This window comes from Panulirus ornatus, chromosome 18 (genome assembly GCF_036320965.1).
Source record: "Panulirus ornatus isolate Po-2019 chromosome 18, ASM3632096v1, whole genome shotgun sequence".
Classification (NCBI taxonomy): Eukaryota; Metazoa; Arthropoda; class Malacostraca; order Decapoda; family Palinuridae; genus Panulirus; species Panulirus ornatus.
In genome coordinates, this window is record NC_092241.1 from 13,482,008 (window position 1) to 13,499,859 (window position 17,852).

Genomic DNA, 17,852 nt, shown 5'->3' on the forward strand with positions numbered 1-17,852 from the left:
GCACCTTCATAGAACATACAAACCTCCAACAGCCAGGATCGAACCCGGGACCGCTGTGCAAGAGGGAGGCATGCTAACCGCTAGGCTATGGGACTGTATAATAGGAAACAACTATTCGAAATACTAAGTACTCGAATACCCTTCGTCTCACAATGGTGAGCAACGGGGTCTATACCGGTTATTTCCGAACAGACGCACATAGCTAGCTGATAGCGTTTTACCGAACCTAACTGTACAACGCGGAGGTATATGAATACGAATAAAGTGCATATGAACGCGCACCTTCATAGAACATACAAACCTCCAACAGCCAGGATCGAACCCGGGACCCCTGTGCAAGAGGCAGGCATGCTAACCGCTAGGCTATGGACTGTATAATAGGAAACAACTATTCGAAATACTAAGTACTCGAATACCCTTCGTCTCACAATGGTGAGCAACAGGGTCTATACCGGTTATTTCCGAACAGACGCACATAGCCAGCTGATAGCGTTTTACCGAACCTAAGTGTACAACGCGGAGGTATATGAATACGAATAAAGTGCATATGAACGCGCACCTTCATAGAACATACAAACCTCCAACAGCCAGGATCGAACCCGGGACCCCTGTGCAAGAGGCAGGCATGCTAACCGCTAGGCTATGAGACTGTATAATAGGAAACAACTATTCGAAATACTAAGTACTCGAATACCCTTCGTCTCACAATGGTGAGCAACGGGGTCTATACCGGTTATTTCCGAACAGACGCACATAGCCAGCTGATAGCTTTTTACCGAACCTAACTGTACAACGCGGAGGTATATGAATACGAATAAAGTGCATATGAATGCGCACCTTCATAGAACATAGAAACCTCCAACAGCCATGATCGACCACGGGACCCTGTGCAAGAGGAAGTCTTGCTAACCGCTAGGCTATGAGACTGTATAATAGGAAAAAACTATTCGAAATACTAAGTACTCGAATACCCTTCGTCTCACAATGGTGAGCAACGGGGTCTATTCCGGTTACTTCCGAAAAGACGCACATAGCCAGCTGATAGCGTTTTACCGAACTTAATTGTACAACGCGGAGGTATATAAATACGATTAAAGTGCATATGAATGCGCACCTTCATAGAACATACAAACCTCCAACAGCCAGAATCGAACCAGGGACCCCAGTGCAAGAGGCAGGAATGCTAACCTCTAGGCTATGGGACTGTATAATAGGAAACAACTATTCGAAATACTAAGTACTCGAATACCCTTCGTCTCACAATGGTGAGCAACGGGGTCTATACCGGTTATTTCCAAACATACGCACATTGCCAGCTGATAGTGTTTTACCGAACTTAATTGTACAACGCGGAGGTATATGAATACGAATGAAATGCATATGAACGCGCACCTTCATAGAACATACAAACCTCCAACAGACAGGATCGAATCCTTGACCCCTGTGCAAGAGGCAAGCATGCTTACCGCTAGTCTATGGAACTGAAAAATAGGAAACAACAATTCGAAATACTTAGCAATTGAATACCCTTCGTTTCAAAATGATAAGCAACGGGGTCTATACCGGTTATTTCCGAACAGACGCACATAGCTAGCTGATTGCGTTTTACCGAACCTAACTATAATGCGGAGGTATATGAACACAAATAAAGTGCATATGAACGCGCACCTTCATAGAACATACAAACCTCCAACAGCCAGGATCGAATCCTTGAGCCCTGTGCAAGAGGCAGGCATGATAACCGCTAGGCTATGGGACTGTATAATAGGAAACAACTACTCGAAATTCTAAGTACTCGAATACCCTTCGTCTCACAATGTTGAGCAACTGGGTCTATACCGGTTATTTCCGAACAGACGCACATACCCAGCTGATAGCGTTTTCACCGAACCTAATTGTACAACGCGGAGATATATGAATACGAATGAAGTGCATATGAACGCGCACCTTCATAGAACATACAAACCTCCAACAGACAGGATCGAACCCTTGACCCCTGTGCAAGAGGCAGGCATGACAACCGCTAGGCTATGGGACTGTATAATAGGAAACAACAATTCGAAATACTTAGCACTCGAATACCCTTCGTTTCACAATGATGAGCAACGGGGTCTATACCGGTTATTTCCGTACAGACGCACATATCCAGCTGATAGCGTTTTACCGAACTTAATTGTACAAAGCGGAGGTATATAAATACGATTAAAGTACATATGAATGCGCACCTTCATAGAACATACAAACCTCCAACAGCCAGGATCGACCACGGGACCCCTGTGCAAGAGGCAGGCATGCTAACCGCTAGGCTATGGGACTGTATAATAGGAAACAACTATTCGAAATACTAAGTACTCGAATACCCTTCGTCTCACAATGGTGAGCAACGGGGTCTATTCCGGTTATTTACGAAAAGACGCACATAGCGAGCTCAGAGCGTTTTACCGAACCTAACTGTAAAACGCGGAGGACAGGGCATACAAACCTCCAACAGCCTGGGTCGATCCCGGAACCCCTGTGCAAAAGGCAGGTATGCGAACCGCTAGGCTATGGGACTGTATAATAGGAAACAACTATTCGAAATACTAAGTACTCGAATAGCCTTCGTCTCACAATGTTGAGCAACGGTGTCTATACCGGTTATTTCCAAACAGACGCACATAGAGAGCTGATAATGTTTTACCGAACCTAATTGTACAACTCGGAGGTATATGAATACAAATTAAGTGCATATGAACGCGCACCTTCATAGAACATACAAAACTCCAACAGCCAGGATCGAACCTTCGACCGCTGTGAAAGAGGGACGCATGATAACCGCTAGGCTATGGGACAGTATAATAGGAAACAACTATTCGAAATACTAAGTACTCGATTACACTTCGTCTCACTATGGTGAGCAACGGGGTCTATACCGGTTATTTCCGAACAGACGCACATAGCTAGCTCATAGCGTTTTACCGAACCTAAATGTAAAACGCGGAGGTATATGAACACGAATAAATTGCATATGAACGCGCACCTTCATAGAACATACAAACCTCCAACAGCCAGGATCGAACACGGGACCCCTGTGCAAGAGGCAGGAATGCTAAACCCTAGGCTATGGGACTGTATAATAGGAAACAATTATTCGAAATACTAAGTACACGAATACCCTTCGTCTCAAAATGGTGAGCAACGGGGTCTATACCGGTTATTTCCAAACAGACGCACATTGCCAGCTGATATTGTTTTACCGAACCTAATTGTACAACGCGGAGGTATATGAATACGAATAAAGTGCATATGAACGTGCACCTTCATAGAACATACAAACCTCCAACAGCCAGGATCGAACCTGGGACCCCTGTGCAAGAGGCAGGCATGATAACCACTAGTCTATGGGACTGTATAATAGGAAAAAACTATTCGAAATACTAAGTACTCGAATACCCTTCGTCTCACTATGGTGAGCAACGGGGTCTATACCGGTTATTTCCGAACAGACGCACATAGCTAGCTGATAGCGTTTTACCGAACCTAACTGTAAAACGCGGAGGTATATGAACACGAATAAATTGCATATGAACGCGCACCTTCATAGAACATACAAACCTCCAACAGCCAGGATCGAACCTTTGACCCCTGTGCAAGAGTCAAGCATGCTCACCGCTAGTCTATGGGACTGTATAATAGGAAACAACTATTCGAAATACTTAGCACTCGAATACCATTCGTTTCACAATGGTGAGCAACGGATTCTATACCGGTTATTTCCGAACAGACGCACATAGCCAGCTGATAGCGTTTTACCGAAACTAATTGTACAACGCAGAGGTATATAAATACGATTAAAGTGCATATGAATGCGCACCTTCATAGAACATACAAATCTCCAACAGCCATGATCGACCACGGGACCCTGTGCAAGAGGAAGTCATGCTAACCGCTAGGCTATGGGACTGTATAATAGGAAACAACTATTCGAAATACTAAGTACTCGAATACCCTTCGTCTCACAATGGTGAGCAACGGGGTCAAAACCGGTTATTTCCAAACAGGCGCACATAGAGAGCTGATAGTGTTTTACCGAACCTAACTGTAAAACGCGGAGGTATATGAATACCTCTATGAACGCGCATCTTCGTAGAGCATACAAACCTCCAACAGCCAGGATCGAACCCGGGACCGCTGTGCAAGAGGGAGGCATGCTAACCGCTAGGCTATGGGATTGTATAATAGGAAACAACTATTCGAAATACTAAGTACTCCAATACTCTTCGTCTCACAATGGTGAGCAAAGGGGTCTATACCGGTTCTTTCGAAACAGACGCACATTGCCAGGTGATAGTGTTTTACCGAACCTAATTTTACAACGCGGATGTATATGAATACCAATAAAGTGCATATTAACGCGCACCTTCATAGAACATACAAACCTCCAACAGCCAGGATCGAAACCGGCACCGCTGTCCAAGAGGGAGGCATGCTAACCGCTAGGCTATGGGACTGTATAATAGGAAACAACTATTCGAAATACTAAGTACTCGAATACCCTTCGTCTCACAATGTTGAGCAACGGGGTCTATACCAGTTATTTCCGAACAGACGCACATACCCAGCTAATAGTGTTTTACCGAACCTAATTTTACAACGCGGATGTATATGAATACGAATAAAGTGAATATGAACGCGCACCTTCATAAAACATACAAACCTCCAATAGCCAGGATCGAACCCTTCACCCCTGTGCTAGAGGCAGGCATGATAACCGCTAGGCTCTGGGACTGTATAATAGGAAACAACTATTCGAAATACTAAGTACTCGAATAACCTTCGTCTCACAATGTTGAGCAACGGGGTCTATACCGGTTATTTCCGAACAGAGGCACATACCCAGCTGATAGCGTTTTACCGAATCTAATTGTACAACGCCGAGGTATATGAATACGAATGAAGTGCATTTGAACGCGCACCTTCATAGAACATACAAACCTCCAACAGACAGGATCGAATCATTGACCCCTGTGCAAGAGGCAAGCATGCTCACCGCTAGTCTATGGGACTGTATAATAGGAAACAACAATTCGAAATACTTAGCACTCGAATACCCTTCGTTTCACAATGGTGAGCAACGGGGTCTTTACCGGTTATTTCCGAACAGACGCACATAGCCAGCTGATAGCGTTTTACCGAACTTAATTGTACAACGCGGAGGTATATAAATACGATTAAAGTGCATATGAATGCGCACCTTCATAGAACATACAAACCTCCAACAGCCAGGATCGAACCCGGGACCCCTGTGCAAGAGGCAGGAATGCTAACCTCTAGGCTATGGGACTGTATAACAGGAAACAACTATTCGAAATACTAAGTACTCGAATACCCTTCGTCTCACAATGGTGAGCAACGGGGTCTATACCGGTTATGTCCGAACAGACGCACATTGCCAGCTGATAGTGTTTTACCGAACTTAATTGTACAACGCGGAGGTATATGAACACGAATAAAGTGCATATGAACGCTCACCTTCATAGAACATACAAACCTACAACAGCCAGGATCGAACCCGGGACCGCTGTCCAAGAGGGAGGCATGCTAACCGCTAGGCTATGGGACTGTATAGTAGAAAACAACTATTCGAAATACTAAGTACACGAATACCCTTCGTCTCACTATGGTGAGCAACGGGGTCTATACCGGTTATTTCCGAACAAACGCACATAGCTAGCTGATAGTGTTTTACCGAACCTAACTGTAAAACGTGGAAGTATATGAACACGAATAAAGTGCATATGAACGCGCACCTTCATAGAACATACAAACCCCCAACAGCCAGGATCGAACCCGGGACACCTGTGCAAGAGGCAGGCATGCTAACCGCTAAGCTATGGGATTGTATAATAGGAAACAACTATTCGAAATACTAAGTAATCGAATACCCTTCGTCTGAAAATGGTGAGCAACAGGGTCTATACCGGTTATTTCCGAACAGACGCACATAGCCAGCTGATAGCGTTTTACCGAACCTAATTGTCAAATCGGAGGTATATGAATACGAATAAAGTGCATATGAACGCGCAACTTCATAGAACATACAAACCTCCAACAGCCAGGATCGAACCCGGGACCCCTGTGAAAGAGGCAGGCATGATAACTGCTAGGCTATAAGACTGTATAATAGGAAACAACTATTTGAAATACTAAGTTCGCGAATACCCTTCGTCTCACATTGGTGAGCAACAGGGTCTATACCGGTTATTTCCGAACAGACGCACAGAGCCAGCTGATAGCGTTTTACCGAACGTAAGTGTACAACGCGGAGGTATATGAATACGAATAAAGTGCATATGAACGCGCACCTTCATAGAACATACAAACCTCCAACAGCCAGGATCGAACACGGGAACCCTGTGCAAGAGACAGGCATGCTAACAACCGCTAGGCTATGTAACTGTATGGGAAACAACTATTTGAAATACTAAGTACTCGAATACCCTTAGTCTCACAATGGTGAGCAACGGGTTCTATACCGGTTAATTCCGAACAGACGCACATAGCGAGCTGATAGCGTTTTACCGAACCTAACTGTACAACGCTGAGGTATATGAATACGATTAAAGTGCATATGAATGCGCACCTTCATAGAACATAGAAACCTCCAACAGCCATGATCGACCATGGGGCCCTGTGCAAGAGGAAGTCATGCTAACTGCTAAGCTATGAGACTGTATAATAGGAAAAAACTATTCGAAATACTAAGTACTCGAATACCCTTCGTCTCACAATGGTGAGCAACAGGGTCTGTTCCGGTTATTTCCGAAAAGACGCACATAGCGAGCTCAGAGCGTTTTACCGAACCTAACTGTAAAACGCGGAGGTATATGAATACGTATAAAGTGCATATGAACGCGCATCTACATCTGGCATAAAAACCTCCAACAGCCAGGATCGAACCCGGGACCCCTGTGCAAGAGGCAGGCATGCGAACCGCTAGGCTATGGGACTGTATAACAGGAAACAACTATTTGTAATACTAAGTACTCGAATACCCTTCGTCTCACAATGGTGAGCAACGGGGTCTATACCGGTTATTTCCGAACAGACGCACACACCCAGTTGATAGCGTTTTACCGAACCTAACTGTACAACGCGGAGGTATATGAATACGAATAAAGTGCATAGGAACGCGCTCCTTCATAGAGTATACAAACCTCCAACATCCAGGATCGAAACCGGGACGCCTGTGCAAGAGACAGGCATGGTAACCGCTAGGCTATGGGACTGTATAATAGGAAACAACTATTCGAAATACTAAGTACTCGAATACCCTTCGTCTCACAATTGTGAGCAACGGGGCCTATTCCGGTTATTTCCGAACAGACGCACACAGCTAGCTGATAGCGTTTTACCGAACCTAACTGTAAAACACGGAGGTATATAAACACGAATAAAGTGCATATGAGCGCGCACTTTCGTAGAACATACAAACCTCCAACAGCCAGGATCGAACCCGGGACCCCTGTGCAAGAGGCAGGCATGCTAACCGCTAGGCTATGGGACTGTATAATAGGAAACAACTATTCGAAATACTAAGTACTCGAATACCCTTCGTCTGACAATGGTGAGCAACGGGGTCTATACAGGTTATTTCCGTACAGACGCACATAGCCAGCTGATAGCGTTTTACCGACCCTAATTGTCAAATCGGAGTTATATGAATACGAATAAAGTGCATATGAACGCGCACCTTCATAGAACATACAAACCTCCAACAGCCAGGATCGAACCCGGGACCCCTGTGCAAGAGGCAGGAATGCTAACCGCTAGGCTATGGGACTGTATAATAGGAAACAACTATTTGAAATACTAAGTACTCGAATACCCTTCGTCTCACAATGGTGAGCAACGGGGTCTATACCGGTTATTTCCGAACAGACGAACAGAGCCAGCTGATAGCGTTTTACCGAACCTAAGTTGTACGTACAACGCGGAGGTATATGAACACGAATAAAGTGCATATGAACGCGCACCTTCATAGAACATACAAACCTCCAACTGCCAGGATCGAACCCGGGACCCCTGTGCAAGAGAAAGGCATGCTAACCGCTAGGCTATGGGACTGTATAATAGGAAACAACTATTTGAAATACTAAGTAGTCGAGTACCCTTCGTCTCAGAGTGGTGAGCAACGGGGTCTATACCGGTTATTTCCGAACAGACGCATATAGCAAGCTGATAGCGTTTTACCGAACCTAACTGTACAACGCGGAGGTATATGAATACGAATAAAGTGCATATGAACGCGCACCTTCATAGAACACACAAACCTCCAACAGGCAGGATCGAACCCGGGACCCCTGTCCAAGAGGCAAGCATGCTAACCGCTAGGCTATGGGACTGTATAATAGGAATCAACTATTCGAAATACTAAGTAATCGAATACCCTTCATCTCACAATTGTGAGCACCGGGGACTATACCGGTTATTTCCGAACAGATGCACACAGCTAGCTGATAGCGTTTTACCGAACCTAACTGTACTACGGGGAGTTATATGAATACGAATAAAGTGCATATGAACGCGCACCTTCATAGAGCATAAAAACCTCCAACAGCCAGGATCGAGCCCGAGACCCCTGTGCAAGAGGCAGGAATACTGACCGCTAGGCTATGGGACTGTATAATAGGAAACAACTATTTGATATACTAAGTACGCGAATACCCTTCGTCTCACACTGGTGAGCAACAGGGTCTATACCGGTTATTTCCGAACAGACGCACAGAGCCAGCTGATAGCGTTTTAACGAACTTAAGTGTACAACGCGGAGGTATATGAATACGAATAAAGTGCATATGAACGCGCACCTTCATAGAACATATAAACTTCCAACAGCCAGGATCGAACCCGGGACCCCTGTGCAAGAGGCAGGCATGCTAACCGCTAGGCTATGGGACTGTATAATAGGCAACAACTATTTGAAATACTAAGTAGTCGAGTACCCTTCGTCTCAGAGTGGTGAGCAACGGGGTCTATACCGGTTATTTCCGAACAGACGCATATAGCAAGCTGATAGCGTTTTACCGAACCTAACTGTACAACGCGGAGGTATATGAATACGAATAAAGTGCATATGAACGCGCACCTTCATAGAACACACAAACCTCCAACAGGCAGGATCGAACCCGGGACCCCTGTCCAAGAGGCAAGCATGCTAACCGCTAGGCTATGGGACTGTATAATAGGAATCAACTATTCGAAATACTAAGTAATCGAATACCCTTCATCTCACAATTGTGAGCACCGGGGACTATACCGGTTATTTCCGAACAGATGCACACAGCTAGCTGATAGCGTTTTACCGAACCTAACTGTACTACGCGGAGTTATATGAATACGAATAAAGTGCATATGAACGCGCACCTTCATAGAGCATAAAAACCTCCAACAGCCAGGATCGAGCCCGAGACCCCTGTGCAAGAGGCAGGAATACTGACCGCTAGGCTATGGGACTGTATAATAGGAAACAACTATTTGATATACTAAGTACGCGAATACCCTTCGTCTCACACTGGTGAGCAACAGGGTCTATACCGGTTATTTCCGAACAGACGCACAGAGCCAGCTGATAGCGTTTTAACGAACTTAAGTGTACAACGCGGAGGTATATGAATACGAATAAAGTGCATATGAACGCGCACCTTCATAGAACATATAAACCTCCAACAGCCAGGATCGAACCCGGGACCCCTGTGCAAGAGGCAGGCATGCTAACCGCTAGGCTATGGGACTGTATAATAGGCAACAACTATTTGAAATACTAAGTACTCGAATACCCTTTGTCTCACAATGGTGAGCAACGGGGTCTATACCGGTTATTTCCGAACAGACGCACATAGCGAGCTGATAGCGTTTTACCGAACCTAACTGTACAACGCGGAGGTATATGAATACGAATAAAGTGCATATGAACGCGCACCTTCATAGAACATACAAACCTCCAACAGCCAGGATCGAACCCGGGACCCCTGTGCAAGAGGAAGCATGCTAACCGCTAGGCTATGGGACTGTATAATAGGAAACAACTATTCGAAATACTAAGTACTCGAATACCCTTCGTCTCACAATGGTGAGCAACGGGGTCTATACCGGTTATTTCCGAACAGACGCACATAGCAGCTGATAGCGTTTTACCGAACCTAACTGTACAACGCGGAGGTATATGAATACGAATAAAGTGCATATGAACGCGCACCTTCATAGAACATACAAACCTCCAACAGCCAGGATCGAACCAGGACCCCTGTGCAAGAGGCAGGAATGCTAACCGCTAGGCTATGGGACTGTATAATAGGAAACAACTATTCGAAATACTAAGTACTCGAATACCCTTCGTCTCACAATGGTGAGCAACAGGGTCTATACCGGTTATTTCCGAACAGACGCACAGAGCCAGCTGATAGCGTTTTAACGAACTTAAGTGTACAACGCGGAGGTATATGAATACGAATAAAGTGCATATGAACGCACACCTTCATAGAACATATAAACTTCCAACAGCCAGGATCGAACCCGGGACCCCTGTGCAAGAGGCAGGCATGCTAACCGCTAGGCTATGGGACTGTATAATAGGAAACAACTATTCGAAATACTAAGTACTCGAATACCCTTCGTCTCACAATGGTGAGCAACGGGGTCTATACCGGTTATTTCCGAACAGACGCACATAGCGAGCTGATAGCGTTTTACCGAACCTAACTGTAAAACGTGGAGGTATATGAACACGAATAAAGTGCATATGAAAGCGCACCTTCGTAGAACATACAAACCTCCAACAGCCAGGATCGAGCCCGAGACCCCTGTGCAAGAGGCAGGAATACTGACCGCTAGGCTATGGGACTGTATAATAGGAAACAACTATTTGATATACTAAGTACTCCAATACCCTTCGTCTCACACTGGTGAGCAACAGGGTCTATACCGGTTATTTCCGAACTGACGCACAGAGCCAGCTGATAGCGTTTTAACGAACTTAAGTGTACAACGCGGAGGTATATGAATACGAATAAAGTGCATATGAACGCGCACCTTCATAGAACATATAAACCTCCAACAGCCAGGATAGAACCCGGGACCCCTGTGCAAGAGGCAGGCATTCCACCCGCTAGGCTATGGGACTGTATAATAGGAAACAGCTATTCGAAATACTAAGTAATCGAATACCCTTCCTCTGAAATGGTGAGCAACGGGGTCTATACAGGTTATTTCCGTACAGACGCACATACCCAGCTGATAGCGTTTCACCGACACTAATTGTCAAGTCGGATTTATACGAATACGAATAAAGTGCATATGAACACGCAACTTCATTGAACATACAAACCTCCAACAGCCAGGATCAAACACGGGACCCCTGTGAAAGAGGCAGTCATCCTAACTGCTAGGCCATAAGATTGTATAATAGGAAACAACTATTTGATATACTAAGTACGCGAATACCCTTCGTCTCACATTGGCGAGCAACAGACTCTATACCGGTTATTTCCGAACAGACGAACAGAGCCAGCTGATAGCGTTTTACCGAACCTAAGTTGTACGTACAACGCGGAGGTATATGAATACGAATAAAGTGCATATGAACGCGCACCTTCATAGAACATACAAACCTCCAACTGCCAGGATCGAACCCGGGACCCCTGTGCAAGAGAAAGGCATGCTAACCGCTAGGCTATGGGACTGTATAATAGGAAACAACTATTTGAAATACTAAGTAGTCGAGTACCCTTCGTCTCAGAGTGGTGAGCAACGGGGTCTATACCGGTTATTTCCGAACAGACGCATATAGCAAGCTGATAGCGTTTTACCGAACCTAACTGTACAACGCGGAGGTATATGAATACGAATAAAGTGCATATGAACGCGCACCTTCATAGAACATACAAACCTCCAACAGCCAGGATCGAACCCGGGACCCCTGTGCAAGAGGCAAGGCATACTAACCGCTAGGCTATGGGACTGTATAATAGGAAACAACTATTCGAAATACTAAGTAATCGAATACTCTTCGTCTGACAATGGTGAGCAACGGGGTCTATACCGGTTATTTCCGAACAGATGCACATAGCCAGCTGATAGCGTTTTACCGAACCTAACTGTACAACGCGGAGGTATATGAATACGAATAAAGTGCATATGAACGCGCACCTTCATAGAACATACAAACCTCCAACAGCCAGGATCGAACCCGGGACCCCTGTGCAAGAGGCAGGAATGCTAACCGCTAGGCTATGGGACTGTATAATAGGAAACAACTATTTGATATACTAAGTACGCGAATACCCTTCGTCTCACAATGGTGAGCAACAGGGTCTATACCGGTTATTTCCGAACAGACGCACATAGCCAGCTGATAGCGTTTTACCGAACCTAAGTGTACAACGCGGAGGTATATGAATACGAATAAAGTGCATATGAACGCGCACCTTCATAGAACATACAAACCTCCAACAGCCAGGATCGAACCCGGGACCCCTGTGCAAGAGGCAGGCATGCTAACCGCTAGGCTATGGGACTGTATAATAGGAAACAACTATTTGAAATACTAAGTACTCGAATACCCTTCGTCTCACAATGGTGAGCAACGGGGTCTATACCGGTTATTTCCGAACAGACGCACATAGCGAGCTGATAGCGTTTTACCGAACCTAACTGTAAAACGCGGAGGTATATGAATACGAATAAAGTGCATATGAACGCGCACCTTCATAGAACATACAAACCTCCAACAGCCAGGATCGAGCCCAGGACCCCTGTGCAAGAGGCAGGAATGCTAACCGCTAGGCTATGAGACTGTATAATAGGAAAAAACTATTCGAAATACTAAGTACTCGAATACCCTTCGTCTCCCAATGGTGAGCAACGGGGTCTATTCCGGTTATTTCCGAAAAGACGCACATAGCCAGCTGATAGCGTTTTACCGAACTTAATTGTACAACGCGGAGGTATATAAATACGATTAAAGTGCATATGAATGCGCACCTTCATAGAACATACAAACCTCCAACAGCCAGGATCGAACCAGGGTCCCCAGTGCAAGAGGCAGAAATGCTAACCTCTAGGCTATGGGACTGTATAATAGGAAACAACTATTCGAAATACTAAGTACTCGAATACCCTTCGTCTCACAATGGTGAGCAACTGGGTCTATACCGGTTATTTCCAAACATACGCACATTGCCAACTGATAGTGTTTTACCGAACTTAATTGTACAACGCGGAGGTATATGAATACGAATGAAATGCATATGAACGCGCACCTTCATAGAACATACAAACCTCCAACAGACAGGATCGAACCCTTGACCCTGTGCAAGAGGCAAGCATGCTCACCGCTAGTCTATGGGACTGTATAATAGGAAACAACAATTCGAAATACTTAGCACTCGAATACCCTTCGTTTCACAATGGTGAGCAACGGGGTCTATACCGGTTATTTCCGAACAGACGCACATAGCCAGCTGATAGCGTTTTACCGAACTTAATTGTACAACGCGGAGGTATATAAATACGATTAAAGTACATATGAATGCGCACCTTCATAGAACATACAAACCTCCAACAGCCAGGATCGAACCAGGGACCCCTGTGCAAGAGGCAGGAATGCTAACCTCTAGGCTATGGGACTGTATAATAGGAAACAACTATTCGAAATACTAAGTACTCGAATACCCTTCGTCTCACAATGGTGAGCAACGGGGTCTATACCGGTTATTTCCAAACATACGCACATTGCCAGCTGATAGTGTTTTACCGAACTTAATTGTACAACGCGGAGGTATATGAATACGAATAAAGTGCATATGAACGCGCACCTTCATAGAACATACAAACCTCCAACAGCCAGGATCGAACCCTGGACCGCTGTCCAAGAGGAAGGCATGCTAACCGCTAGGCTATGGGACTGTATAATAGGAAACAACTATTCGAAATACTAAGTAATCGAATACCCTTCGTCTCACAATGGTGAGCAACGGGGTCTATACCGGTTATTTCCGAACAGACGCACATAGCTAGCTGATAGCGTTTTACCGAACATAACTGTACAACGCGGAGGTATATGAATACGAATAAAGTGCATATGAACGCGCACCTTCATAGAACATACAAACCTCCAACAGCCAGGATCGAACCCGGGACCCCTGTGCAAGAGGCAGGAATGCTTACCGCTAGGCTATGGGACTGTACAATAGGAAACAACTATTTGATATACTAAGTACGCGAATACCCTTCGTCTCACATTGGTGAGCAACAGGGTCTATACCGGTTATTTCCGAACAGACGCACAGAGCCAGCTGATAGCGTTTTACCGAACCTAAGTGTACAACGCGGATGTATATGAATATGAATAAAGTGCATATGAACGCGCACCTTCATAGAACATACAAACCTCCAACAGCCAGGATCGAACCCGGGAACCCTGTGCAAGAGGCAGGCATGCTAACCGCTAGGCTATGGGACTGTATGGGAAACAACTATTCGAAATACTAAGTACTCGAATACCCTTCGTCTCACAATGGTGAGCAACGGGGTCTATACCGGTTATTTCCGAACAGACGCACATAGCGAGCTGATAGCGTTTTACCGAACCTTACTGTACAACGCGGAGGTATATGAATACGATTAAAGTGCATATGAATGCGCACCTTCATAGAACATAGAAACCTCCAACAGCCAGGATCGACCACGGGACCCTGTGCAAGAGGAAGTCATGCTAACCGCTAGGCTATGAGACTGTATAGTAGGAAAAAACTATTCGAAATACTAAGTACTCGAATACCCTTCGTCTCACAATGGTGAGGAACGGGGTGTATTCCGGTTATTTCCGAAAAGACGCACATAGCGAGCTGAGAGCGTTTTTCCGAACCTAACTGTAAAACGCGGAGGTATATGAATACGAATAAAGTGCATATGAACGCGCATCTTCATAGGGCATAAAAACCTCCAACAGCCAGGATGGAACCCGGGACCCCTGTGAAAGAGGCAGGCATAAGAACCGCTAGGCGATGGGACTGTATAACAGGAAACAACTATTCGTAATGCTAAGTACTCCAATACCCTTCGTCTCACTATGTTGAGCAACGGGCTCTATACCGGTTATTTAAGAACAGATGCACATAGCCAGCTGACAGCGTTTTACCGAACCTAAATGTACAACGCGGAGGTATATGAATACGAATAAAGTGGATATGAACGCGCACCTTCATAGAACATACAAACCTCCAACAACCACGATCGAACCCGGGACCCCTGTGCAAGAGGCAGGAATGCTAACCGCTAGGCTATGAGACTGTATAATAGGAAACAACTATTCGAAATACTAAGTACTCGAATACCCTTCGTCTCACAATGGTGAGCAACAGGGTCTATAACGGTTATTTCGAAACAGACGCACATAGAGAGCTGATAGCGTTTTACCTAACCTAATTGTACAACGCGGAGGTATATGAAAACGAATAAAGTGTATATGAACGCGCACCTTCATAGTACATACAAACCTCCATCAGCCAGGATCGATCCCGGGACCCCTGTGCAAGAGGCAGGCATGCTAAACGCTAGGCTATGGGACTGTGCAATAGGAAACAACTATTCGAAATACTAAGTAATCGAATACCCTTCGTCTGACAATGGTGAGCAACATGGTCTATACCGGTTATTTCCGAACAGACGCACATAGCCAGCTGATAGTGTTTTACCTAACATAATTGTCAAATCGGAGGTATATGAATACGAATAAAGTGCATATGAACGCGCACCTTCATAGAACATACAAACCTCCAACAGCCAGGATCGAACCCGGGACCCCTGTGAAAGAGGCAGGCATGCTAACTGCTGGGCTATAAGACTGTATAATAGTAAACAAGTATTTGATATACTAAGTACGCGAATACCCTTCGTCTCACATTGGCGAAAAAAAGGGTCTATACCGGTTATTTCCGAACAAACGCACATAGTTAGCTGATAGCGTTTTACCGAACCTACGTGTACAACGCGGAGGAATATGAATACGGATAAAGTGCATATGATCGCGCACCTTCGTAGAGCACACAAACCTCCAACAGGCAGGATCGAACCCTGGACCCCTGTGCAAGAGGGAGGGATGCTAACCGCTAGGCTATGGGACTGTATGGGAAACAACTATTTGAAATACTAAGTACTCGAATACCCTTAGTCTCACAACGGGGAGCAACGGGGTCTATAACGTTTATTTCCGAATAGACTCACATAGCGAGCTGATAGCGTTTTACCGAACCTAACTGTACAACGCGGAGGTATATGAATACGATTAAAGTGCATATGAATGCGCACCTTCATAGAACATAGAAACCTCCAACAGCCATGATCGACCACGGGACCCTGTGCAAGAGGAAGTCATGCTAACCGCTAGGCTATGAGACTGTATAATAGGAAAAAACTATTCGAAATACTAAGTACTAGAATACCCTTCGTCTCCCAATGGTGAGCAACGGGGTCTATTCCGGTTATTTCCGAAAAGACGCACATAGCCAGCTGATAGCGTTTTACCGAACTTAATTGTACAACGCGGAGGTATATAAATACGATTAAAGTGCATATGAATGCGCACCTTCATAGAACATACAAACCTCCAACAGCCAGGATCGAACCAGGGTCCCCAGTGCAAGAGGCAGAAATGCTAACCTCTAGGCTATGGGACTGTATAATAGGAAACAACTATTCGAAATACTAAGTACTCGAATACCCTTCGTCTCACAATGGTGAGCAACTGGGTCTATACCGGTTATTTCCAAACATACGCACATTGCCAACTGATAGTGTTTTACCGAACTTAATTGTACAACGCGGAGGTATATGAATACGAATGAAATGCATATGAACGCGCACCTTCATAGAACATACAAACCTCCAACAGACAGGATCGAATCCTTCACCCCTGTGCAAGACGCAAGCATGCTCACCGCTAGTCTATGGGACTGTATAATAGGAAACAACAATTCGAAATACTTAGCAATCGAATACCCTTCGTTTCACAATGGTGAGCAACGGGGTCTATACCGGTTATTTCCGAACAGACGCACATAGCCAGCTGATAGCGTTTTACCGAACTTAATTGTACAACGCGGAGGTATATAAATACGATTAAAGTACATATGAATGCGCACCTTCGTAGAACATACAAACCTCCAACAGCCAGGATCGAACCAGGGACCCCTGTGCAACAGGCAGGAATGCTAACCTCTACGCTATGGGACTGTATAATAGGAAACAACTATTCCAAATACTAAGTACTCAAATACCCTTTGTCTCACAATGGTGAGCAACGGGGTCTATACCGGTTATTTCCAAACATACGCACATTGCCAGCTGATAGTGTTTTACCGAACTTAATTGTACAACGCGGAGGTATATAAATACGAATAAAGTGCATATGAACGCGCACCTTCATAGAACATACAAACCTCCAACAGCCAGGATCGAACCCTGGACCGCTGTCCAAGAGGGAGGCATGCTAACCACTAGGCTATGGGACTGTATAATAGGAAACAACTATTCGAAATACTAAGTACTCGAATACCCTTCGTCTCACTATGGTGAGCAACGGGGTCTATACCGGTTATATCCGAAAAAACGCATATAGCTAGCTGATAGCGTTATACCGAACATAACTGTAAAACGCGGAGGGATATGAACACGAATAAAGTGCATATGAACGCGCACCTTCATAGAACATACAAACCTCCAACAGCCAGGATCGAACCCGGTACCCATGTGAAAGAGTCAGGCATGCTTACTGCTAGGCTATAAGACTGTACAATAGGAAACAACTATTTGAT